This window comes from Muntiacus reevesi, chromosome 2 (genome assembly GCF_963930625.1).
Source record: "Muntiacus reevesi chromosome 2, mMunRee1.1, whole genome shotgun sequence".
In the NCBI taxonomy this organism is placed as follows: domain Eukaryota; kingdom Metazoa; phylum Chordata; class Mammalia; order Artiodactyla; family Cervidae; genus Muntiacus; species Muntiacus reevesi.
Genome location: NC_089250.1, coordinates 134,506,172 through 134,513,348, shown reverse-complemented (window position 1 = coordinate 134,513,348; position 7,177 = coordinate 134,506,172). Strand labels below are relative to the sequence as shown.

At 41.1% G+C, this 7,177-nt stretch overlaps 1 pseudogene; it reads left to right on the top strand.

Moving 5' to 3' along the window:
• Window positions 1-5,276: 5,276 nt before the first annotated feature.
• LOC136158222 (S-phase kinase-associated protein 1 pseudogene) lies at window positions 5,277-5,724 on the top strand (annotated as a pseudogene).
• The last annotated feature ends 1,453 nt before the right edge of the window (window positions 5,725-7,177 follow it).

The following is a 7,177-nucleotide window of genomic DNA, read 5'->3' as shown; positions in this document are numbered from 1 at the left end:
AGTTTACCTTTCTCCTGTCAGTGCAGTTTTGTGCAGATTCAGCTCTCAAAATATTGTATTTCCTATGCTGAATTATTCTTCCTTTAGCCTATTAGTAAACCAGGGGCATCCATCTCAAATGTCTACCAGGGCTAGAAGGCAACATTATTGGGTTGAGTATAATACAAGATCATGGCATCCAGTCGGATCACTTCATGGCAAAGAGATGGGGAAACAATGGAAACAGTGAGAGACTTTATTTTGGGGGGCTCCAAAATCACTGCAGATGATGACTGTAGCCATGAAATTAAAAGACACTTGCTCCTTGGAAGAAAAGCTATGACCAATCTGAAAGTGAAAGTTGCTCAGTCGTGTCTGACTCTTTGCAACCCCGTGGACTATGCAGTCAATGGAATTTTCCAGGCCAGAATACTGGAGTGGATAGCCTTTCCCTTCTCCAGGGGATCTTCCCAATTCAGGGATCGAACCCAGGTCTCCCACATTGCAGGAGCATTCTTTACCAACTAAGCCACAAGGGAAGGAGAAGGTAATGGCACCCACTCCAGTACTCTTGCCTGGAAAATCCCATGGAGGGAGGAGCCTGGTAGGCTGCAGTCCATGGGGTCGCTAAGAGTGGGACACGACTGAGTGACTTCACTTTGACTTTTCACTTTCATGCATTGGAGAAGGAAATGGCAATCCACTTCAGTGTTCTTGCCTGGAGAATCCCAGGGACAGGGGAGCCTGGTGGGCTGCCATCTATGGGGTCACACAGAGTCGGACATGACTGAAGCGACTTAGCAGCAACAGCCACAAGCCAAAAAGGGAGCCCATGACCAACCTAGACAGCATATTAAAAAGCAGAGGTCTGTCTAGTCAAAGCTATGGTTTTTCCAGTAGTCATGTAAGGATGTAAGAGTTGGACTATAAGGAAAGCTGAGTGCTGAAGAATTGATGCATTTGAACTGTGGTGTTGGAGAAGACTCTTAAGAGTCCCTTGGACTGCAAGGAGATCAAACCAGTCTAATCTTAAAGGAAATCAGTCCTGAATATTCATTGGAAAGACTGATGCTGAAGCTGAAACTCCAGTACTTTGGCCACCTGATGCAAAGAACCAACTCATTGGAAAAGACACTGATGCTGGAAAAGATTGAAGGTGGGAGGAGAAGGGGACGACAGAGGATGAGATGGTTGGATGGCATCACTGACATGATGACCAAGAGTTTGAGTAGGCTCTGGGAGTTGGTGATGGACAGGAAAGCCTGGCATGCTGTCTCCATGGGGTCACAGAGACAGACATGACTGAGCAACTGAACTGAACTGATAATACAAGAAAAGGAACTGGTAGGGTGAAACAGGGTATATACCATACCTAAAGACATTTAACATTCAAAGTTATGGTTTTTCCAGTAGTCATGTATGGATGTGAAAGTTGGACCATAAAGAAGGCTGAGTGCTGAAGATGACTCTTAAAGGCCCTTGGACTGCAAAGAGATCAAACCAGTCAATCTAAAAGCTACCAACCCTGAATATTCATTGGAAGAATTGTTTCTGAAGCTGAAGTTCCAATACCTTGGCCACGTGATCCAAAGAGATGACTCATTGGAAAATACTCAGATGCTGGGAAAGATTTAGGGCAGAAGGAGAAAAGGACGACAGAGGATGATAAGGTTGAATAGCATCACTGACTCGATGGACATGACTTTGAGCAAATTCCAAGAGATAGTGGAGGACGGGGAACCTGGAATGCTACAGTCCATGGGGTCACAAAAAGTCAGACATGACTTAGCAACTGAACAATTAAAACAGATTAAAAACAAAATCAAGCCAATAAAATAAAATAATTCTTCCTGTCCAACTTAGCCAGAGTTTGTGATCCTTGTCATAAACTTTTAAAAATCAGGAACCACATTACTCAGCTTTATAGCACCAGAATCATCTAAGTGTCTTTCCTATACTTATATTAAGTACTCAATAAATATTTATTGAATTAATTTATCTGAGGAACAGCCCTGGAAATTTAGATATACTGGCCCCTGGTGGTGGGGTAGAGGAATCGCTGTGACTATAGGGCAGAAACCACAGAACTCTCTTAGAGCCAACATTTGCCAAAAGCTTCAGTAAGAATTTCACATGGAATCTCATTTAATTCTCACAAAAGATTCAAGAACTAAATACCATAATCACCACAATTTAAGCTGATGAAACCAGGTCTTCAATCAAGACATTTCCCCAGATCATTAGCAAGGGGACTGAGGTTTGGTTGGAATTCTGTCTGAACTTGAGCTTTAGGTTTAAGGGGGAAAACAGTCTTCAGACATTTTCCTGTGTCACTGTGTTGTATTACAGTGAAAAATATGATTATTAAACAACTTCACCTTAAGTTATTAGAACTTCGATGGGCTATTGAAAACAAATGTTTTTCTCTTCTTTACTAGCTAAAGTTTTGTTTTCATAACTGCCCACTCTATGTCTTTTAATTATCTCTAGTGCTTAGCAGGATGTCAAAACTCTCCCCAAAAGTTGGTTCCAAGTGCCTCCTCAGACTTATTTTATACCACAGTTGTAAGTGGAAGAAGAATAGTTATCAGCCACAAGAAAGAAAGAACTCCTGCCATTTGCAACAATATGGATGGACCTTGAGAGTATTATGCTAGAAATAAACCAGACAGAGAGGGGAAAAAAATACTGCTTGGTATCACTTACATGCAGAATATGAAAAAAAACACCACCACCTCATAGAAGGTAGAAAAGTGGCTCTTGGGATCTAGAGGGTGAGGGAAATAGGGAGAGGTTGGTGAAAGGTCACAAACTTTCAGCTATAAAATGATTACAGTCTAAGAATCTAATAGAAAACATGGTGACTATAGTCGATAACACTGAGTTCTCTAATTGAAATTTGCTGAGAGGGTAGAACTTAAATATTCTTACACAAAAAGAGAGAGAGAGATAAGTATGTGTGGTGATGGATGTGTTAACTAACTGGATGGGATAGGGGTATCATTTTATAAAGTCGGCATATATCAAATCACCACAATGTACACTTTAAATACCTTACAACTTTATATATCAACTACACCTCAATAAAGCTGAATTTTTAAAAAGGAAGAAATTGGAGGAGGGAGGGAAGTGGAGCTTTCTATGATTTGTCTGACTTTCCTTTTAGGCTGAAATTAAAATGGTCTTCCAGAGACACCTCCTACCTGCTCAACATCTGTTCACGCCTGGTCAGGATGGCTTTTCTTGGTCCTTTTTCCTACCAGGCTCTATTTATAGAAGTGTTATTTCTGTTTTGGCACTCACATCTCATTTGTAGATTTCAACAGTCATGCTGACCCTTCCAGTTTATTCATCCCAATCTTCCTCCTCCTACCTACTCTTTAATCAACAGATAATGATTATAGGTAATTTAACAGTTCACCTTAGTTCCAGAGTCCCTTCAAATGAAAACCACAAAGAGTTTTTCCCTATATATCCAAAGGAAGGCACTATACTCAGTCAAAGGCACGAAAACAGACTTCCCAGTCAGGCTGATCTGAGACTCAACTTGCATTCTTGTTACTTTCTGACTATGTCCTTATAAATTCAGTTTTCTCCCCAGTAAAATGAGATGCTATCTCTCTCAGGTAACTATTGGGAAGATAAGATAAAATTAGATAATGGGCTGTGTGAAAGAATTGTAGCCATTTTCACAATAAGCTAGCACAAAAACTTACAAACAAGCAAAGAGTAGCCCATTCTGTTGCGGTACAACAGAACACAACACTTTTGAGTGTTTTGAGTTTTGACCAAAATAGTTTAGCCTTTTATGTGTTATTCCCTACCTAGGAAAGGGCAAAACGTCTGCCTATCATTGGAGGCACCCTGTTCTTAGCTGGTCATGAAGAGCTCAAAAGGCCAGAAAGCAGTGCCTATGCTTCATGACTATTCCTTGCAGCATGCCTGCATCTTTTTGGTATGAACACCTATCTCCCCTCTCCCCTACATACTTTTCCTCCCTTCCTGATGCTGGTCCCCAGTGAGGAAGCTGGCATTTCTTCACTCACTAGGGTGTCCCTAAATCCAGGTAGGGAATCCCGTTTGTCCCATGTCTTCATGTTCTTCAGTGTAGAGCAAAGACAAAGATGGATCTCTTGCTAAAACTGATCACCTCTCACTGCATAATATCCTTGCTATCACATAATTAAAAGGCCCTATACCCACAATAACAGAGAAGATTGTTTTTCCACAGCCATATTTAGGAAGCATGGCCTTTCTTAGCTCCCCCTCCCAAGCTCGTCCAAGATCTTTTTCTCCATTATCTCCATAAACAATTTTGATTCCAGATCAGTTTTCTAGGAGACAGCAGGAAAAGTTGATGAAGAGTACCATTCTAGACATACCAACGGCAAAAACATACATGAAAAGATGCTCAATGTCACCAATTACGAGAGAGAATCAGAACTACAATAAGTAATTACCTCACACCCGTCAGCAGGCTTCCTGGTGGCTCAGGCAGTAAAGAATCTGCCTGCACTGTGAGAGGCCTGGGTTAAATCCCTGGGTTGGAAAGATCCCCTGAATCAGGGAAGGGCAAGCCACTCCAGTATTCTTGCCTGGAGAATTCCATGGACAGAGGAGCCTGACATGGTACAGGGTTGCAAAAAGAACCCTCCTACACTGTTGGTGGGAATGTAACTTGGTACAGTCATTACAGAGAACAGTACAGAGGCTCCTTAAAAAAACCTAAAACTGAACCACAATACAACCCAGCAATCCCACTCCTGGGCATGTAAGCCAATTTGTGTTCTGTTTGTGCTCAGTCACTTCAGTTGTGTCTGACTCTTTGCAACCCCATGGACCATGGCCCACTAGCCTCCTCTGTCGATGGGATTTTCCCAGCAACAATACTGGAGTGAGTTGCCATGCCTTCCAGAGGATGGCATGCTCCATGCTCCAGGGATCTTCCTGACCCAGAGATTGATCTCACATCTCCTGCCTCTCCTGCACTGCAGGTGGTTCTTTACCTACTGATTCATCGGGGCTATATATTCAGAGAAAATCATAATCCAAAAGGACACATGCACCTCAGTGTTCACTGCGCCACTATTTACAATAGCCGAGACATGGAAGCAACCTAAATGTCCATCCACAGAGGAATGCATAAAGAACATGTGGTACATATATACAATGAAATATTACTCAGCCATGAAAAAGAATGAAATAGGTATTGGCCTTGTTCTCTGTCTTTCTGTTTTGCCATTTGCAGACGCTGCCATTTCAGCCTCATGCTTGCCATCTCCTTGAGACCTAACACCATGCCTTCAATTAAGTTTCAGAGTTCTGATGGAGATATATTCAAAGTGGATGTTGAAACTGCAAAACAATCTGTGACTGTGAAGACCATACTAGAAGATTTGAGAATGGATGATGAAGATGATGCTCTAGTCCCCTTGCCAAATGTTAATGCAGCAATATTTTAAAAAGATCATTCAGTGGGATGAGAATAAAGAAAAGCGAACAGATGATAACCCTGTTTGGGATCAAGACTTTCTGAAAGGTGACTAAGGAACACCTTTTGAGCTTATACTGGCAGCAAAATACTTAGACATCAAAGTTTTGCTTGATGTTACCTGCAAGACTGTTCCCAGTATGATCCAGGGGAAAACCCCTGAGGACATTCAAAAGACATTCAATATCAAAAATGATTTCACTGAAGAAGAGGAAGCTCACGTATGCATAGAAAACCAGTGGTGTGAGAAGTGAAATTTTGTGTCTGACATTGTAACACTGTAAGGGTTACTCCAAATACTAGTTGCACTAGTATTTGTTTATAATTTATTTGTAATTGTTAATATTAGAAAAACAGTCAACAAATGCAGCAGCAAGTCAACTGTATTAGTAGAGTGTTGTCCTCATTGCATGTGTAGTTTCAGTACAGATCCCACACTAACGGCTCGTGTTCTTCTAGTGTGATCAAAAGTTTCTTTTTTTCTGAATAGAATTGAAGTGTGGGTTCTCTATGCCGCTGCTGCGAAGTCGCTTCAGTCATGTCCGACTCTGTGCGACCCCATAGATGGCAGCCCACCTGGGAGAATGGGGGAGACGGGCTCCCCTGTCCCTGGGATTCTCCAGGCAAGAACACTGGAGTGGGTTGCCATTTCCTTCTCCAAGGCATGAAAGTGAAAAGTGAAAGTGAAGTCACTCAGTCGTGTCGGACTCTTAGCGACCCCATGGACTGCAGCCCACCAGGCTCCTCCCTCCATGGGATTTTCCAGGCAAGAGTACTGGAGTGGGGTGCCATTGCCTTCTCCGGTGGGTTCTCTATAGAAAGTGACATTTTGGACTTTCCCTTTTTTTAATGCAATTTCCACCTAGTTTATTGTCCAGTTAATTTTAGTTTCGTGACTTTTAAAGTTGGCATTATAAATAAAGCAACTTAAAAAAAAAAGAAGAATGAAATAATGCCATGCGCAACAACTTGGATGGACCTAGAGATTATCATAGTAAGTGAAGTAAGTCAATCAAAGACAAATATCACATGATGTCACTCATATGAGGAATCTAAGTTTTAAAAAGATATAAATTAACTCATCTACAAAGCAGAAGCAATGTAAAAAACAAACTTACAATTACCTAAAGGAAAACATGGGGTGTAGGAGGAGTAAATCAGGAGCTTAAGATGAACACACACAAACTACTATATGTAAGATAGATAAGTCAATAAGAACCTACTGTATGGCACAGGGAACTCTACCCCAATATTTTCTGATAACAGATATGGGAAAAGAATGAATATATGTGTATATATATATATATATACACACACACACATATAACTGAATCATTTTGTTGTACATCTGAAACTAATACAATATTGTAAAACAACTATACTCCAACAACATTAAAAATTTGTTTTAAAAAGTGTACAATTCTAGTTATAGAGAGACAAAGATCAGGGCCTTGCCTTGCACCCCAGATATTTCAGCCACCTGACATGGCTGTAGCCAGCATACATGAATCTGTTGCAAATTGGGAAAAGGCCTTTAAACCTACCAATGGACACAGTTTGAGGAGTGGAACGGAAGTTGGATTTTAAGCCTCACCTACCCCCTTGCCTAACGGTATACAGCCACCTTGAAAATAATCCAGTATTTACTACATAGGTATTATGACAATGAAGTAAGATGACAGAAAAAAAGCTTTTAGGCTAGTACCT